Source organism: Canis lupus, chromosome 29, assembly GCF_003254725.2.
Source record: "Canis lupus dingo isolate Sandy chromosome 29, ASM325472v2, whole genome shotgun sequence".
In the NCBI taxonomy this organism is placed as follows: domain Eukaryota; kingdom Metazoa; phylum Chordata; class Mammalia; order Carnivora; family Canidae; genus Canis; species Canis lupus.
In genome coordinates, this window is record NC_064271.1 from 16,299,770 (window position 1) to 16,320,123 (window position 20,354).

At 42.1% G+C, this 20,354-nt stretch overlaps 1 pseudogene; it reads left to right on the top strand.

The window, feature by feature from the left end:
• The first annotated feature begins 19,239 nt into the window (after positions 1–19,239).
• Positions 19,240–19,857, top strand: LOC112678396 (transcription factor BTF3-like; annotated as a pseudogene).
• Positions 19,858–20,354: the final 497 nt, after the last annotated feature.

The following is a 20,354-nucleotide window of genomic DNA, read 5'->3' on the forward strand; positions in this document are numbered from 1 at the left end:
TAATCGGTTACTTACTTATGTCTTCCTTATTGAAATATTTTGAAGAGTATATTTTTTATTACACTCTTACAAGTTTTAATTATTATATGAAGCTGCCTACAATTTTCTGCAAAGTTGTATTCTATGATTAACAAATGTTAAATTGTGTACATCTTCAATTGATTCCCCTATGGACAACAATATTTTTTTAAGATTTTATTCATTTATTCATGAGAGACACAGAGAGAGAGGCAGAGACACAGGCAGAGGGAGAAGCAGGCTCCCTGCTAGGAGCCCAAGGCAGAGACCCAGATCCCAGGACCCTGGGATCACAACCTGACTTAGGCTGAAAGCAGATGCTCAACCACTGAGCCACCCAGGTGCCCTTGGACAACAATATTTTTAGTTGGGAAAATATTCTCTACAGGTGCCAAAGTACCTGGTAAACTGAGAACAAATTCTGCTAAATATGGATTCATAGTCCTAATTTTTTCTATGTTGAAAAGTGTAAATAATTCAGACCAAATATTTTCATGGGTATTTTCATTTATCCTAAGGTCAAAGTACATTTCTTTAACAAATACTTTTATAAATGCTGCAAAATTATAGGCTTACCTGCCAATCCATTCCATTTCAGGATCTAAATTCTTTCAATTAAAAGTAGAGTTTGTCAAAAGACCCCACAAGTCAAAATCCTCCAAAGCATAAATGCAATTATAGATTTTTTACATTAAAACATTTACAACATTTAAGCTCTACATGTTTAATTGTTCAATTTCTCCTCTGCCTTGTAAGGGTACATTTCACTGTCTTCCTGTTTGCAACTTTGTTTTCAATAGCTGCAATTTGTTTAAAAGTTCCAGTACTGAAATTTTTTGGTCCTTCACTGAATACCTTGATTAAACATTTAAAACTGAATTTAATCTAAATGCAATCAAAGGACTTGGTTATGAAAAAATGTTTCATCTGCTATTAATGAAATCACCACATTAATATCAATGGTTTTGCTTTTTGAATATATACAAGAAAACCTGGAATTAAAGGTGAGCGAAGTTCATCTAGAAGAACTGGTATATGATCTAATGAAAAGTCATGCTTCACTGAGTGATACATAAATGCATCTTCTGCAGCTGTATCATCTTTCTGTCTAGTTTTATTAAAATTAAAACAAACTTTTGGGGCATCTGGGTGGCTTAGTATGTTGAGCTTCCTACTCTTGGCTTCAGCTAGTTCATGATCTCCTGGTCTAGGATCAAGCCATAGGTGGAGGTCCATGCTCAGTGGGGAGTCTGTTCCCCTCCCTCCCTCCCTCTGCCTCTTCCTTCCCCCCCCCCCTCCTTACACACTTTCTCTCTAAAATAAATAAATAAGGGATGCCTGGGTGGCTTTGCGGTTGAGCGTCTGCCTTTGGCTCAGGGCATGATCCCGGAATCTGGGATCAAGTCCCACACTGGGCTCCTTGTGAGGAGCCTGCTTCTCCCTTTGCCTGTGTCTCTGCCTCTCTCTCTGTGTCTCTCATGAATAAATAAATAAATTCTTAAAATGAATAAATAAATAAATCTTTAAAAAATTTTAAAACAAACTTTTGAAGTAGATGCTGATGTATCCCCAGCAGACGTGTGTCTTCTTGTTTTCCTGTGGCCACTTACAGCCCTCCGTTGTGGACAATAAATGTTGACAAACACTTTGTTCATGATCAGTTATCTTGAGACACAGGAATCTGAATATCTAATTTTTCATTAAACATTAACTTTTCATTTTTTTTAGTTGATTGTTGGTGGAAAGATTTATTACAAAAGCAAGAAAAGTATTCTAAGTGTATTAGTTTCCCAAAGCTGCTACAACAAATTATGTAACAAACTTAGTGGCTTAAAACAACATGAATTTGTTATCTTGCAGTTCTGGAGGTCAGAAGCCCAAAATCAGTCTCACTGGGCCAAAGGCAAAACATTGGTTAAACTGGTTCCCTCTGTCTAATTAAAAAATGGGCAGAAGACACGAACAGACATTTCTCCAAAGAAGACATCCAAAGAGCCAACAGATACATGAAAAGATGTTCAACACACTCATCATCAGGGAAATGCAAATCAAAACCACAATGAGGTATCCCCTCACACCAGTCAGAATGGTTAAAAAAAAAAACACAGGTAACAACAAGTGTTGGCAAGGATGTGGAGAAAAAGGAACCCTTATGCACTGTTGGTGAGAATGCAAACTGGTACAGACACTCTGGAAAACAGTATGGAGTTTCCCCCAAAAATTATAAATAAAATTACCATTGGATTCAGCAATTCCACTACAGGGTATTTACCTAAAGAATAGGAAAACACTAATTCAAAAAGACATATGCACCCCTATATTTATAGAAGCATTACTTACAATAGCCAAACTATATAAGCAGCCTAAGTATCAATCAATAAGTGAATGGATAAAGATGCTGTTATATATAAAATGGGATATTACTGAGCCACAAAAAAGAATGAAATCTTGCCATTTACAACAATACAAATGAAACTAGAGAGTATAATGCTAAGTGAAATACGTCAGAGAAACACAAATAGCATGATTTCACTCATATGTGGAATTTAAAAAAACAAAACAAATTAACAAAGGAGGGGGAAGATAAACCAAAAACCAGATGTAATTACGGAAAACAAACTGATGGTTATGGGAGAGGAGGTGGAGGGGGAATGGGTGAAACAGGTGATGGGGATTAAGGAGTGCATGTACGACTACTGAGTAATATATAGAATTGTTGAATCACTATACCATACACCTGAAACTAATATATTACTGCATATTAATTATACTGGAATTAAAATTTAAACTATTTTTTTAAAAACTGATGACTCGGGGATCCCTGGGTGGCTCAGCGGTTTGGCGCCTGCCTTTGGTCCAGGGCGTGGTCCTGGAGACCCGGGATCGAGTCCCACGTCGGGCTCCTGGCATGGAGCCTGCTTTTCTCTCTGCCCATGTCTCTGCCTCTCTCTCTTTCTGTCTATCATAAGTAAATAAATAAATCTTTTAAAAAATATATAAATAAATAAAGAAATAAAACTGATGACTCTGAGCGGAGAATTGTTTTTGTTACATTTTTCTATTTCTGGAGTCCACTTGATTTTCTTAGTTCATGATCCCTTCCTCACATCACTCCAATCTCTTGTTTTGGTAGTAGCATCAGCTACTGACTGAGCTCCTGCCTCTCTAAGGATCTTTGAGTACCTCAGGCCCACCTGGATAATCCGGACTAATCTTCCCATCTCAAGATCCTTATTTAATGTCTGCAAAATCCCTTTTGACCTATGAGGTAGCATATTCACAGGTTCAAGCATTTAGGATATCTTTGACAGAAGGAGGGCATTACTCAGTCTACCAGGCCAAGCAATGTAAAAACCAAATGCAGATTTACACAGTACAATCAGTGACACCACCAATGCAGCAGGAGATTTCAGATACTCCCGAGAGCTCCGAGTAGAACTTCTTAGCCTCTATTTCCTGAACATATCTCAAGCACAGCTGTATTAGCCTACATTTTCCCACATTTCCCACTGGCCACATGGACTATCGGCCCAGCACTTGGAGCATATGGCATCCCACAGGCCAAAATGTGGCTCACAGCCCAACTGACTGGTGCACTGAGTCACAACAGTGATCAGCAGCGACCACCACCTGGGAGGAGAGGGCGTTCCTTATCCCTGGCTGCTGCCGTCTAAGGGCACTTCATCTTACCAGCAAACATCCTGCACGCTCTCCTTGAAAAGGAGCTGCTGGTGATGCTGCATCTGGAAAACTTCAGGAGAAGCGACTGGTGTGCTTCACGGTCTTCCAGATTTAACCATGCGTCAAAGGAAGAACTCTGGCTGCCGCACTGTATCTTGCACACTGCTTGCCAAGACCAGAAGCCAGCAGTGGAGGCTACCAGCCCCCTCCCCTGCTTATCTCGGTGCCAGCAATATTAATACCACCTTTTTTTAAAAGGAAAATTTGGGACAAATGCTAATCCAGACAGGATGCCAGAAAGTGAGGTATCATAAAGGCTGTTCCAAGTGAACCTGGACCCACGGTTTTACTCTAACAAGTGAAATAAAAGTTAACATTTCCTTTAAATTAGAAAAAAAGAAAAAGCATGCCAAGATTTACCTAAGCAGCTGCCAATAATTAATAATCGAGGTTACGACAATGGAATTTAACCCGTATTTACTTACTCTAGATTATGTATCTCTTTCTGTATCAGAATAAATTCATGGGGCACCTGGGTGGTTCAGTCAGGTAAGCATCTGGCTCTTGATTTTGACCGTGATCTCAGGGTCATGAGATCGAACCCCATGTCAGACTCTATGCTGGGCATGGAGCCTGCTTAAGATTCTCTCTCCCCCCACCTCCCCACCCCTATTTGCTTGCACTCATGTTCTCTCTCTCTCTCTCTCCCTCAAAAAAGAATAAATTCACAATGGCTTACTTTACAAAGGAGATAAACATTTTTGAGGAAAATGTTAAGAGAATGGATGGTAGGGTAATCTGATTTCTCGGTTATTCAGAGTCAATCAAACCTAAGCAAGGCAACACCTACAGGCAACTATCCAAATTGCAATAACAACACCAAAAACCAGCCTGGCAATTCAAAATCTAGTGAATGATTTCAAACTGACCCTAACTGTTTATATTCCATACCTGCTTCTGCACAGAACCCTCATGATCACACACACCCTTTCTCCAGACTCTGCCTCCTAGGCTTCCTTGGCCAATCTCCCCTGCCTTCTACTCTTCTCCTTATGTTCTCTTCCCGTTTCCTGGCTAGTTTCTCCTCTAGCCCCCAAGCTGTAACTGTAGATGTCCCCCCACACTAAGGTCTCAACCCCTTGTTCCTCCTGCTTTACAATTACCTTCTTGGAACATCACCTACAATCCATGTAACTAAAGGTCCTTCCCCTTTCTTGATGCCCACTCAAACTCCTACAGGACCCCAATTCTTATTTTCTTCTAGTCTAGCTCCAGACCTCACTTTTTTCTTTCTGTGAGTTCTAACAGCGTTTATAAACCACACCACACAATCTGAAGTCTATATATCCTATGTTCTTCTCTACATATTCCATGTATGTACATTTGCTCCTTCCCAGAGTACAAGCTTTTCAAGTAGACGTGAGGTCTTTCCTACATTCATTCAACAAACATTTCTTGAGAGCCTACTATAGGCAAATACTGTTTTAGATATATAAACAGACAAAACAAAGATCCCTGACTTCATGGAGCTAATATTCTAGTGAAATGGGGTGAGGAGATGCGGGTGGCAAGGAAAGACAACTAGCAATAAACTCATAACCAAGGAAACTGTACACAGGATATTGGTTAAGTGGTAAATGCTCAACAGCTTCAGGTGGCTTGTAACTATCATATTAGACAGTGTAGGTCTAATGCCTTAATTCCCTGGATTTCATTTCATTTCATGGGGAGAAAATGTCAGTAACAAATCAAGCTGTGATATTAGCATTCATTTTCTCAAATGCAAAGCAGCCCACTGCATCCAAATACCAAATACCACGGTGCAGGTGGTAGAAATAAACTGGGGTTGCTGGTTTGTTTGCTTCTCCTGTTTTACAAAAAAGCAAGCAAAAGAATGACTACATTGGCAGATTCAGATGCACAGGCCCATCAAGTGCCCCAGGACTCACACCCTCAGGGTTCAGGCATCAGATTACCCCTTTTCTCGCTACAAAAAATACAAGAAAACAAAATGTCCCACAAGCTCTGAAGGGCAATTACAAAGATGTTCCAAAAATATTTGGGAGATGACATCACCAGAATCAACAACTGCTTGCCAAGGTTTTGAAGAGAACAACCGTCATTCAAATGTCCAGCTTTCATATGAGCGTCATATTACCGTGTGATCAGAGGCAGAAGCAGACTGTTTATATAGATTTTGTGAGGCAGCTATTTTGACAAGACAACTATTTGACAAAGCTTCATCAAAATCATCCTATCAACAAACCCAGTATGCACCCCTCACACTTGCTCTGTCCCTGTGACCACCATTTATGGAGGAGTTTTGCTTACTCTATTACTTTCTGATATATATTAGTCTTATAACTGTTTTCTTCTTAATGAAAAATTATATATATATATATATCACATGCAACATTTGTATTAAAAAGTGTAGGCAATTATATTTATATGTGCTTGTACTTGGACGGCATATCTCTGGAGGGATATTTTGTAAAAGAGCCATGACCCATTACCTCTGGGATGGATATAGGGCAATGTGGATCAACGGCTGGGATGAACCTCACTTCTCACAAGACATCCTTTTGAACTCTGAATAACTTTTTTTACTATAAGCATCTTTTTTTTATCTTTTAAAAAGCCTTTTTCTAAATTTATTTTTTTAAGATTTTATTTATTTGACAGAGAGAGAGACAGGGAGAGAGACAGAGGACAAGCAGGGGGAGGAGCAGACAGAGGGAGAGGGAGAAGCAGGCGGGAACAGGGAGCCCGCCCTATGCAGGGCTCCATCCCAAGACTCTGGAATCATGACCTGAGCCAAAGGCAGATGCTTAACCAACTGAGCCACCCAGGTGCCCCTCTAAATTTATTGTATAACAGTTTTAGCTTCATAGAAAAAAAAATAGGCAGAAAATACAGAGAATTTTCACAAACTCTCTCACGCCTTCACACTCCATTATTAATACCTTGCCCTGGTGTGCTACATTCCTTACAATTGATAAGCCAATATTTATAAATTATTAAAGTCTACAGTTTACATTAGGGTTCACTCGATATTCTACATTCAGCTACTATAGGTCCAGCACCTGTTCTCACAAATAGGCACTCTCAGGTAGTCCTCCCAGCAATCTCATTTTCTAAATGAGGATGCATGGGCTCTAAGAGGTTCAGTAACTCCCCCAAGGTCACACAGACCCTAAGTGTGTTTGTGCCTGCATCAATCCTCAAATACCCCATAGCTGTAGTGTATCTGAAGAACTAGACAAGCAAGCATGAAATCACTTGTCTTTAAATTTAGTAGGAAAAGAAAAAAATCTCTTGCAAATGTTTTCAAATGATGGCAACATGAACATCAACAATAACTCCTCTTGAAAGGGGAAATAATTTGGCTACTTGTGGTTAAAAAATATTGCCCCACCCTCAGTGTCATACCTACCAAGCCAGTGAGCTCCCTACTTACTGTGCCCTCCATTTGAGTCATCTGAATGTACCAGGGATGAGAATGAGGGGAAATTCCACTGGCCGTCGGAAGTCCTATTTCAGGAATGGTGACTCAGATGCCACCGATGGATGCCCTGCCCAACCAATCAGCCTTGTGAAGGAGGCACATGCTTTCAGGGCCTGCTTAACAGGACTTAGGCTTCTAGAGCCCCAATTTTTAGCATATGGCTAAATTCTGGTCCCCAAATCTACAGACCAGAAACTTGCAGTGCTTTAGTTTCCCTGTTGTCTTTATTTCTCCAACAACATTGAGTTGAGTGCTGCTGGGTATGGAGAAGGCAGGTGGGACAGATGTGGTTCTCTGTCAATAATGCAATGGGAGACTCCTAACTCTGGGAAACAAACAAGGGGTGGTGGAAAGGGAGGTGGGTGAGGGGTTGGGGTGACTGGGTGACAGGCACTGAGAGGGGCACTTGACGGGATGAGCATTGGTGATATGATATATGTTGGCAAATTGAACTCCAATTTAAAAAATGTAAAAAAAAATAATAATGCAATGGGATTAACAGAAAAACAGATGAGGAGCAAAGAGACAGGGGGCCCCTCTGCCAAGGAAGACTTACTAGTTTTTTCTGAGGCTTCTATCTTCAGGGAGATTTCTATAATAAAATGAAATACGCTAAATGTGCCTTAAGAACAGCCCAAAGAAGATATTAAGGGGATTCAAAGTGAACAAAGTGTTTTGAGAAACTTAGTTACTTTGCACAATTTGAAATTTATGTGTAGATCCTTGCTTCTAGAGGGGTGGTCCACACAACCAGGGCATTGATATCACCCAGGAGCTTGTAAGAAATGCAGAATTATAGACTCCACCCAGACCCACAAAATCAGGGTCTGCATTTTAGTAAAATTCTCCAGTGGTGTGTATGTGGGGTTAAGCTTGAAAAACACTGGTTTAGAAGCTTGAGAAGCATCACTCTAAAGCTTGCTTTAAATATGGTTTGGGTTTTTTTTTTTTTTTTTTTTTGAAGGCAAACAATACGCAGAACTAAACTCCCTGTGAGATTAGCCTAACCACAACATAATCTTTCAAAATTAGTACTTCTTTTCCTTCAGAGCATTTCGTATTCCCAATTCTTCCTTTATTCGATCTGAGAGGGATGCAGGTGTGTGAGGCTCAAAAAAGAAAAGAGAAGAGGAAAAAAATAGATCTTCTCTGGAAGGCAGAAAGGGCTGGCAAGCTCCCAGTAGATTCAGTTCTAGAAAATAAAGCCTTTGTGCTTTGAGATGGTCTGAGGCCATTCGCTCTCAGATCTCTGTTTCACCTGGCCTGGCAGCTGTCCTGCTGCGCGGCCACATCAGCACCAATGCAGGCATTTTTGTGCTGATCTCATTTTGTACGTGGATCCAGAAACATTTGCAGAGTACCTATTAAGTGCATAACAGGAGTTAAGTGCTCTCAGGTATATAAAGGCATGGTCAACAATATATAGAAAGAATTATAAAAATAGGTAGAAAGCAAGTGGTACCAACAGAGAGATACAAACCAAAGAGAATGAATGTCCGGATGAGGGAGAGAAATTCCTAGCTCAGGAAATCCAGGAAGGTTTTGGGAAGGAGGCCGCAGAACCGGCTGGGCCTTAAATGATGGTTAGGATTTCCAGAGGCAGACATGGAATTAGAGCATTTTAGAAAGGACATCTAGCCCAGAAAAAGCATGGGGCATGAAGGCAAAGGGTTTCCCCCAGGAGATGAGAGAACCTGACTGAAGAATGTGAGGGAGCAAGCTGGAGAGGAAGGCCTGGAGTTCAGTCATAGATGGTCCCAAATGCCCAAATGTGGTGGCAGGAAGTCCCCGAAGATTTCTGAGTAGAGCAACATCATGGCCATATCTATGTGTTGGAGTTTTTATACACCAGGGCATTCTTTGCAGGTGAGGGAGTGAGAGGGCAAGGGTAAGAATTTAGGGAAGTCCTACTTGCTTCCTATGATTCCCAGTTGAAGATATACATTTTATCCCCTTCCTTCATGATCTCCCCTGCTTTCCATCTCCCCTGCCCCTGCTTCCTGACAACTATGCAATCAATAGATGTTCAGCAGCTCAACATTAACAGGGGCAGGAGTGGAATCCAGCACCCACGGAGGCTTTCCTGGAGGCTGCAAAGTGGCACAAGTCCTATTCCTAGGAAGATAGCTACAGAGCACAGGTGTGTTATGATAGAAAGCATTACTAAAGCTGGCGATTTATCAAAGTCTAGGGTGGTGATGATTATCATTGAGCATGTTCATCATCAGAAAGAAGATGATCAGATAAGAAAACCCACTTGACAATCATCTCCTTTCACCTGTTCTTGTTTCTGGGTATGTGCTGTTCTAAGAAGAACATTCGGTCCCTTTTTTGGTTAACCTGATTCCCCTGAGCCAACTGTTTCTTCTTTCTTATATCACACATCTTGGGAACTGGACAGAACTGCAGAGCCATTTTGCCGATTCCCTCATTTAATGGAGAGGCAGAATGACTTGGCCAACTGCAATCAGCCAAGCTAGAATAGACCCTTTTAAAAACATATAAAATACAAAAGCTGGAGGAGGGTCCCTAGCATCACCCCTCAACCCACACACATGGAAGCGGGAGTGGGGAGGCTTCCCCATTGTCCATGTCCACAAGGCTGCTGGGTGCCCAGGCGAGAGCAGCTCCAGCCTCAGTGTGGGCTGCGGGCCAGGAGGAGAGCACCTTGACGCCAGGTGCCAAAGGTCAGCAGCACCTCTGACTGCAGAAGCAGGTGACCTGTCAGCAGGGGCCTGGCCTGGATGTCCCCACCCCTGACCTGCCTCCCATGTTCACTCCTCTTAAAAACAGAACTGTGACAGAATTTTAAACTATTTAGAGGGGATTTTAATGTTAAGAAAAGGCAACTTATTCTGCTTGGCCTAGACCAAAATACAAAGAGGCTGGTGTGAAATCACTTCCTCAATGGGAACCAAGTGAGACACGCTCAGTCGCTTCCCAGCAGAGGTGAGGAGGAGTTATTCCTCTCTCTCTCTCTCTCTCTCTCTCTCTCTCTCTCTCTTTCTCTCTCTCTCTCAGTCCTTATGGAGAACCACCACACATGGGGTAAAGTCCCTGCTGATGAAGGGTTCAGGGCTTATCGCTGCTCAAAGACACCTTCTCTAAGCTGCAGTCACAGGTCCCACCGTATCAAAATATCCTCTCAGGCCTTAACTTTCTTGTGCTTTGACTTAAACTTATAAAGGAGAAAAGCTATGGCTAGATTAAAAATAAAAAAAAAATTTTTTTAAGTCAAGGAACACTGGAGGTTCTTGGCAGATTTTCCCTTGACGGGCTTTGTGCTGCTCACACGTGCTAGATCTTCCATTTCCAGAACAGAGTCAGTCATATCTGAGGCAGAACCTTGTTCGGCTCCTGATTTATAGAAATAAGGCAAGATTCTCAGCCTCAGAGCACCTGAGCTCAGTGAGTTGAGCTTCTGCCTTCGGCTCAGGTCATGATCTCCAAGTCCTGGAATCCATCCCTGAGAGTCCAGCTCCCTGCTCAGCGGAAGTCTCCCCCTGCTTGTGCTCTCTCTTCCTCTCCTTCTCTCTTTCTTTCTGTCTCTGTCAAATAAATAAATCAAATCTTTTTAAAAAATAGAAATATAGGGTTAGGTGGGAAGGTGGATTCAAGCTGGCTGGCCATGGGCAAACATGTTAGAAGTGGCTTTTGGAGTCCCCCTGGAGCACCTTCTCCCTTCATCCCTCTTCTGGGCTCTTATCCTAGACTCACTCACTACAACAGACCTATTCCAGCTCCTCTATCCCCATAGTACATTTAAGCTGAGTGTCATTACCTGGGTGCACTGCTCTCTGTTTAAATGATAAAGTGTGTGCATGCATTACACTCAGGGTCACCGCAACAGATCTCCCAGGGGCCTTCTGGAGAGAACACCTAGGCCTGAAGAGGGCATATCAGTGGAGCAGATGCTCAGAAGATAGAAAGGGACTTGGATATGTTTCCCTTCACATCTACTGGTCCAGGTAGAATGCTCCATTCAAACCTAAACAACAAAGCATTTACCATCTCATCTAAAGAGTGTCCAAGCCTCAGGCCTGGGTAAGTCCCGTTTACTATCATCAGTTCTACTGCAGACCTAGAGATAGGATCACTGCAGGTGGCAGGGCCATGGGGCATGGGGCTGCAGATAGAGTAAGGCTCTGTCCACTTCTCTCCTATCTACCTCCGCCCTACTCCTCCCCTTCCCCACCCCCACCCCCTAAACACAAACACTCTACAAATCAACACCTGGTCAAGGAGCTGGCCACATCTCCTACCTGCCCAGTCTTGCTCTGGCCACGAATATTGGGCTAAGATCTTAATGGGGGGGGGGGGGGGGGTTGGGATTCTCTCTGGGAGGTCCCAGTGTTTCTCCCTCCTCCCCATCACCCTCCCTCTCTGCACGTGCTCACAGCCTGGACCCAGCGTGAACTCATCCCTCACTGACGTCTTTTGCCTTCAAAGAGTTCTCTGAACAATGGCCAGCCCGCGCTCACCGGAGTGCAAACATGGCTCTGCTCTCTGCTCCCCAAAAGGCCAGATGGAAACTCCCCCTCATTTGTTGGCCCACATCAGACAGAGCAAAAGGCTTTTATCTCAGAAGGAAAGGGCCCAGTTCTGAGCAGCAGCCACGCCCCTAAGCACACACAAAGTCAAAAAGACATTTGTCCAAAAGGCCTGTCACAGAGAAGTTTTGTGTGCGTGTGTTTTTTTTAAAAGACTCTTCTCTTCCCGCCGAAATGTGTGTCCCAGCAGCCGCAGCAGCAGGTCCGTGGAGAGCCTGCCATCTGACCTGCTCCGCAGGTCCCTAATTGCGCCCCATCTGGTGTCTGGCACAGACAAAGGCCACTGGCCCAGCTCCGCCCCCGCCTTTCTCCTGACCGTTTTGTGCGTTCGTGCGGCAGGCGCTTGGCCTCCCCCGCCAGGCCCGGCAGGGCGCACTGCTGGCGGGCGCCAGGCCCAGGGGCCTCCCAGGCGCGCAGACCCGCACTCCGCTCCGGGGAGGAGCACAAAGGCCGCGCCTGACGCAGGGGGCCTGGCTTCAAGGCCGGCTCTGCACACGTTTGGTCAGCCGAAGACTGACAGGTGACGGCAGTGGACTGGCTCTCAGCCAGAGAAAGCGGATGGACCAGTCCTAGGACCCCAGCAAGTGTTGGCAGGATGCATTAAAATGTGCTCGCCTCTGACTCAGCAATTCCTAGCTCCTAGGAACATCCCAGACTGCAATTCAGAAGGGCCCAAAGACAAAGCTGCCAAAGGTTCCCAGCATCGCCTTTTTGCAAAACAGCAAAATCTTGGAAGCAACTCTAACAATTAAGAATGGGTTGGGTTGCATAAATTGTGGAATGTACACACTATAAAATTCTGGGTAGTGATGAAAGGTGGTGCTGGAGGCCTGTGTATGTTGGCATCGAAGAATAGCCACAAAAACATTCTTAAATTTAAAAAGCCAGTTACAAAATAATATGTACAATATCATCCTATTTCATTATAAAATATGTTTGTGTAAATTTATATATATCTGCATGTATGTGTGTGTATCTGTATGTAGAAAAAAATATATATACCAGGCTGTTAACTGATTATTTCTGGATATTGAGTTTGTGGCTGATTTTTCTCCCTATTTTTGATTATCTGTATTTTCTGACTTTTTATGCATTTTCCACAATTTCCATAATAAAGAACTTTTTTAAATGAATGCTGGAGTCAGTCCTCTTATTTACTTATAAATATTATCTAAAGCTATGAACTAATTGAAGTCATCTGAAGGAAAATATAGAGAAGGGGCTCCAGGGCAGAGGCCCCGGGAACACCAATATTTGAAAGTTAGGCATAGGAGGCGGAGACAGGAAAGGAAACTAAGAAGGGGCAGCCAGTAAGAAAGGAGAAAAACCAGGAGGATCCCAGAGGCCAAGTGAAAGAAGTGGCTCAGGCAAAAGTGAAAGGCACAGTCACTTGTCCCCAAGAGGTCAGATAATAAGATTAGGACAGCAAATTGGGCAATGGTTGGCAAGATGGAATTTTATCAGAATAAGAGGGAAGTTGAGGAAGTGGATTTTGTTGTGAAGAAAAGGCTGAAAAAGGGAAACATGGAGAGTGTTGTCTGCTGAGGGAGGGTTTTTATGTTTTGTTTTGTTTTTTGAGGCGGGAGGAATTTCAACATTGCTGTAAGGATGACAAGAATGGTCAAGTAGCGAGGGATGCTGGGAAGAGAAGGAAGGGTTGCAAGTGCAACAAGCTTGGCTGGCTGAGTGAGAGGAGCAGGGTCCAGCCCCAGGCCAAGGGACCCCCAGCTTGTCCTTCTAAAGGAGGAAAGAGCACAGTGACAGGTGGGCATGATGCAGGCAGCTTGGGAGGCATGGCCAGAGAAAGATGAGGTGTTTCTACACTGTTCTAGACTTTTTAAAAATAAACAGATAAAAAAGAGCAAGCTGTGAGTGAAGGGAAGTCTAAGGACAGAGGTGAGCACGACCTCCTCAGATGGGGGAGAGTCACCTGTCCAGGCATGCAGGGTAGGATGGTGTAGCAGCCCTTAGGGGCTGCTCGAGGGCTTGTGGCATCGGTGCACATTTTACAGAAGGTCAGTTGGCACCATCGCGTGTTTGCCTCTAGCCCCACTCGAGAGCTCTGTGAGTAAGAGCGCTTCCCAGGGTGAGGTAGGGGAAGGCCCAGGTGTGGGTGAATGCTGCCCTGCAGGGAGCCTGTGTCCTCCAAGCATCCCTTCCTAGTGTGCTTCAGCCCATTGCTGGCACCCCTGCCTAAAGCCGGCTTAGTAGCTTTAAGACTTCACTTAGGGGGCTTCAAAGAGCTGAGGGAGGCCCTGTCACAAAGTACATGAATTGGTGTTTTTTTGTTTTATTTTTTTAAGATCTTATTTATTTGATAGAGTGAGCACAAGCAGGGGGAGCAGCAGGCAAAGCGAGAGGGAGAAGAAGGCGCCCCGTAGAGCAGGGAGCCCCATGTGGGGCTCGATCCCAGGACCCCCGGGACCATCACCAAAGCTGAAGGCAGACACCCTACCAACTGAGCCACCCAGGCACCCCTTAGCACATGAATTATAATTAGCCCTTTGTTCTAAAATTAAAATAGGAGTTCCTTGAACTCTAGGAGTGGGTTATCTTTATATCCTGAATTCTGGGTACAGAATTTATAAAGTAGGAGCTCAATAAGTATGTGTTGAAGGAAGGGAAGGAAGGAGGAGGGAGGGAGGGGAGAGAGGAAAGCAAGGAGGAGAAAGTTTTCCAATTGTAGAATTGATGAAATCAAAGTTCTGATTCCAAACGCTGCTTGTAAAACCCACCAAGAGCTACATATTAATAGTGGTCATATGGTCAAGCACATGATTTGAGCTAAAGGGACCCCCCTGCCCTGCATACAATTTGCTTATGCTTATTGTCCTTTTTGGTGTAATTATTAATGGAATCATCAGTGGACACTGAATTCAGACTGGGGCTGGTCACTTGAGTGAAAGTTTTCAGAACAATCTGCAAACTAAAAATTCAAAACTTTTTCACGGTTTTCGTATGGATCAGTATCAGATTCCCACTTTTGACCATTCCTCTACAACCCCGGTAGATGACACGTGGGTGTAAACTGAGCTATGTCTGTTAAAAAATATTTTGCGGGTTTTTAAATTTTGTTAATATTTTATCGATTACACGTACCAAACAAAACTGAATTAATTTTCATAGCTTTTTTGAGGTATAATTTATATACCACAAACTTTGCTCATTTTACTTGTTCAATAATTTTGGTAAATTCATAGCTGTGAAACCAAACTATAGTAATTGGACTAATTTTATTTGTAGGCAGGAAATCATGTATATCTGGAACTTCCTATTAACGTGAATTATTTAATGCTTACAGCTCCATCCCCAAATATATACTCTGTAACTCTCTCTCTCTCCTTCAGTTTTGTAATAATTTATTTCTCTCAGGAAATGACTTCATCTCAACTCTTAAGATAATAAATTGGAATTATAATACAACAATCATCATTCTTGAGCATGACAACACTTTGGTATTTTTCTCCCAAGACACATTCCATCTTATGTTTTCATAAAAAGGGGGAAAATATAAGCACAAATGAGAACATCTCTCTCTCCTCACAATTAAGGGAAGATGATAGCTGACAACTGATGATTAATTACATGGCCCAGAGATGTTTTGCCTCTGGGATTCCTCTGCTTAGCCTCACCCAATCATTCCATCTTCTTAACCAGTTACTCGCTTTTGTGGTTGTTACTAAATAGATATTCTGATTTGTCATTTAAGCCATTTTCTCTGGATTATCGAAGAAGAAAATCCATACAGCTGCTGGGAGTGCAATGGGCCCATTTTCCCCCAAGGGCCCTTTGTTCATTTCCACAACTCACGTTTTGTGTGAGGATTTGGGGTTGGAAACGACTGACCAACCTCCCCTTCATCACAGACCCTAGAAAGATGCCAGCATGGTGCACTGAAACCTACCGCTACCATGTTCTTTCACATTTAATATTATAGAATCAACTACTCTGTCAACTAATATGAGTGCAGTTTCTGTTATCAGTGGGCCAAGAAAATAGCCTTGTTTAGCACCAAGGGCTAAATCCTAACTTCTCATAAAGCTTGATGTCCTAGTTCATTGACCACAGAACACATCTGAGGACATCGACAATACAAGCAAGTGTCTAGAAGAGAGTAAAAGTCAGAGATCTTTCTAGAACCCTCCAGCAAAAAAAGCTCTGGAGATGGAGTGTTTGACCCAGGAGCTGCAGGAGTGGTTCCCAAACATAGATTTAAGATTTCAAAAATATTGGGGGTTTGGAGAAGTGATATTGGAGTCTGGTATATTTTGCCAAATAAAGATATCCTCATCATTTTAAAAAGAAAGATTGTTATTTACACAGCTCCAAAATAAAAAGAACATGTTCACAGAATGATTATTCCATACGTTAATTAAGTTTTGGGGATCCCTGGGTGGTGCAGCGGTTTAGCGCCTGCCTTTGGCCCAGGGCACAGTCCTGGAGACCCGGGATCGAATCCCACGTCGGGCTCCCGGTGCATGGAGCCTGCTTCTCCCTCTGCCTATGTCTCTGCCTCTCTCTCTCTCTCTCTGTGTGTGACTATCATAAATAAATAAAAATTTAAAAATATATATATAAAAAGTTTTGTTTTACTTAAAAAAGTATTATGCCCACCTACTTTTCACAAATAAGAGCGTATCCTCATCCAAGGTAGAATTATCTTTCATATAGACAATGAAATTAGAAAGACATTTTATAATTCTTTACTCAGATCAAAAGATTAAGCAAAGCAATCCAAAACTGAAAGCTAGAATTCAGGCAATATAATATGGTGCTGCCATGGTCTAATGAATTCCAAAGATTCTATGTTTTACCCTATTCCCACTACCCCATGATTTGTTACTATGGCTTAGGGAAGTTATTTCCTATGCCATTCTTTCTCCAGTGGCAAGCCTGAGAAAACATTCGTTTTTATAACCACATTGTAAAAATTTCAATGAGAGAAACCAATTAAAGAACTCAAACCACACAAGTGAGCCACCACTAGATCTAAAGTGCTCAGTAGGGATGTTTGGGTGGCTCAGCAGTTGAGCATCTGCTTTTGGCTCAGAGCGTGATCCTAGAGTCCTGGGATTGAGTCCCATATCGGGCTCCTTGCTTCTACTTCTGCCTATGTCTCTGCCTCTCTCTCTCTCTCTCTCTCTCCCTCTCCCTCTCTCTGTCTCTCATGAATAAATAAATAAAATCTTTTTAAAAAATAAATTAAAAAAAATAAAGTGCTAAGTAATTACAGTAAATTTAGATGTTATCATTATACCCAGTCCCCAAATTCATTTATGACTCCCCGGTGACATCCTATACTTTCTCTTCCAGAAAGTGAGCAATAAACCAAATATAAAACTATAAATGAGATTTACAGCTTTGAGTCAGTTAAATGAAGTGTATCAACAATCTACTATCAACTGCCTGCCTTCCTTGGTCCTATGAGGGGCAGAGAAAATCCGATGTAGTCTGTAAGGAGGGAGATAAGACACGGACACAAAGCACAGTCCCTCAAAACCAAAGGTGGAGGGTAGGCTAGGGGCACAGTGTTTGGGAGTAACAGGGAGGAAAGTATTTGTTCCTATCTCTCCCATAATCCCAGACTTCTTTTGCTACCCTCAAACATTTTCTGTTCAACTTTTCCTTTTGAAATGATCTCACACTGAAAGAAAAGTAGCGAAAATAATATAAAGGACCTCCATAAAGCCCTTCAAATGGAGTTCACCAATTGCTGACATTTTAGCCACATTTACTTTATTTATTTTTTATCTCTTACCCTCTCTCTGTATGCATACACACACACACACACACACACACACACACACACACACACACACACAATTTTTCCTTAAACTAAGAGAGTGCAGACATAATAGTTCTTTATACCTCAATACTTGAGTGAATATCTGCTAGAACAAAAATATTCATTTATACAACATAGTACAATAATCAAAATCATGAAATTTAACACTGGTACAATACCGTTATTATCTAATCTATGAATTTTATTCAAGTGTTGCTAATTGTTCTAGACTGAATGTATGTCCCCAAAAATTCCTGTGTTGCTGTCCTCAACCCCAATTGTGACTATGTTGGAGATGGGGCCTCCTAGGAAGCAATTAGGGTTAAATGAGATCACAAGGCTGGGGCCTTGATCCAATAAGAGTGGTGTCCTTCTAAGAAGAAATATCAAAGAGCTCCCTCCCTCACTTTATCTGAGCACAAGCATAGAGGAAAGGTCATGTGAGGATACAAGAGAAAGTGGCCCTCCACAAGCCAGGAAGAGGATCCGCATCAGAAAATGAATATGCAGGCACCATAATCTCGGATTATGCAAGCAGCCTCCAAAACTATGAGAAAATAAACTTCTGTTGTTTAAGCCTCCCACTATATGGTATTTTGTTATAGCAGCTCAAGCAAACTAATAAAATAATGGTACCAATGACCTTCATTGCAATGTTTTTTCTTGTCCAGCAGCCAATCTTCCCAGATTTCTTAAAGCCCTTTATCTCTACCCCTTCCTTTACACAGGAAGCACTGCCATGTGTTTTCTGCTAAACTTTTCACGTGTATATGTTCATCTCTCTGGGGAAGCTTTAAGCAATGTGAATATTTGCTTTTGTCTTGCACATCTGTGAGTGCTACGCACAGCCTCCATAGGGTCTTGCACACAGGACATACTCATGAATATTTGTCAGTTAATTGAATGGGAATAAATTTTAATTACTAGCTGCATTATGGCATAGAGCCAATGGTCATTAAGTGAACCACACCTCAGTGGCCTCTCTCATCCTGTTGCCAGAACAAATTTTCCCATTTTTCCATGGAAATAATACATACCATATCTTATTCACACATAGGCTCTAGTTTATAAAAATAATTCTTTGATCATGCTCAGAGATGGATAAACTCCCAAATTCCTTCAGGATAAAGTTCACCCTCTTTCCAGGATTTTAGAAACCCTTCAGGATCTGAACCTAATGTGCATTTTCACTGTATTATTACTTATTCTGCACTTCACACTCAAACCAAAGTGTGCTACTTGTCATTCCTTATGAATGTCTTTAATTTTCCATTCTCTATCCTTCATTCATTCTTATTCTCTCTTTCTAAAATGCAATTCCTCCAACATCATGGATCAAAATTACACTCTAGCATTGAGCCCAACATTGGAGTAGAGCAAAATTGAATTGTTCTTGCATATATGCTGATGCACATTTAGTCCACAAAAATTTACTTGAGCACTTACTATATGTCAAGTACTGCACCATATACTCAAACTACAGTAGTGCATGAGACAGATAGGGTTTCCTGCCCTCATCATTATCCTTGCCCCTGCTAGTTGGACAACCTATTCTGAGAATTTGAACAGGATTTCTATTTAGAATAACTTGTTTTGGCCATCTTGCATCCCTGCATGTGTGCATCTAATCTCATCTGGTCCACCCTAGACCCCCTGAGCGCCAACCCTATTCCCCTTGAGCAGTCCAATTTCCACTCCAACGAGATGAAAGAAACTATCATGAACCAGGAGAAACTCGCCAAACTGCAAGCACAAGTGCATATTGGTGGGAAAGGGAGTGCTCGCCAAAAGAAGAAGGTGGTTCATGGAACAGCTACAGCAGATGATAAAAAACTTCAGTTCTCCTTAAAGAAGTTAGGGATAAACAATATCTCTGGTATTGAAGAAGTGAATATGTTCACAAACCTAGGAACAGTGATCCACTTTAACAACCCTAAAGTTCAGGCATCACTGGCAGCGAAGCTTTCACCATTACAGGCCATGCTGAGACAAAGCAGCTGACAGAAATGCTACCTAGTATCTTAAATCAGCTTGGTGCAGACAGTCTGACTAGTTTAAGAAGACTGGCTGAAGCTCTGCCCAATCTGTGGATGGAAAAGCACCACTTGCTACCAGAGAGGATGATGATGATGATGAAGTTCCAGATCTTGTGGAGAATTTTGATGAAGCTTCCAAGAATGAAGCAAACTGAACTGAGTCAACTTCTGAAGAAGATAAAACTTGGAAGAAGTTACTGGCAGCTGCTATTTTATATTATGACTGCTTTTTAAAATTTTGTTCATGGATCTGATAAAATCTAGATCTCTAATATTTTTAAGCCTAAGCCTAGGCCCCTTGGACACTGCAGCTCTTTTCAGTTTTTACTTATACACAATTCATTCTTTGCAGCTAATTAAGCTGAAGAAGCCTGGGAATAAAGTTGGAAACAAGGTTAATAAAGTTCTTTGCCTAGGGAAAAAAAAAATAGTGACTTGTTTTCCTGATGTAATAATACAATAGCTCATTTGACCAACAAGAATGCCTTTGTTTTTGTAGGCAATTCAATAGTTGACAAGCATATTTCCATTTATTATCTCATTTTATGTTATCTCAGAGGTTCCCATTTTATGAAAGAGGACACTGTAATTTGGAGAGGTTAAGTTAACGGACCAAGGCTGATGTCAAGTATAGGATGAGAATCCTGGCCTTCTGACCCCCTGTCCAGTTTCACCACCTCCAAATAACAGATGTAGAAGAGGGATAAGCAATGTTAGCTCTACTTCATAAATGAGAAAACTCATTTAAGCACAGTGAACATCAAGACATGCTGCGAAAG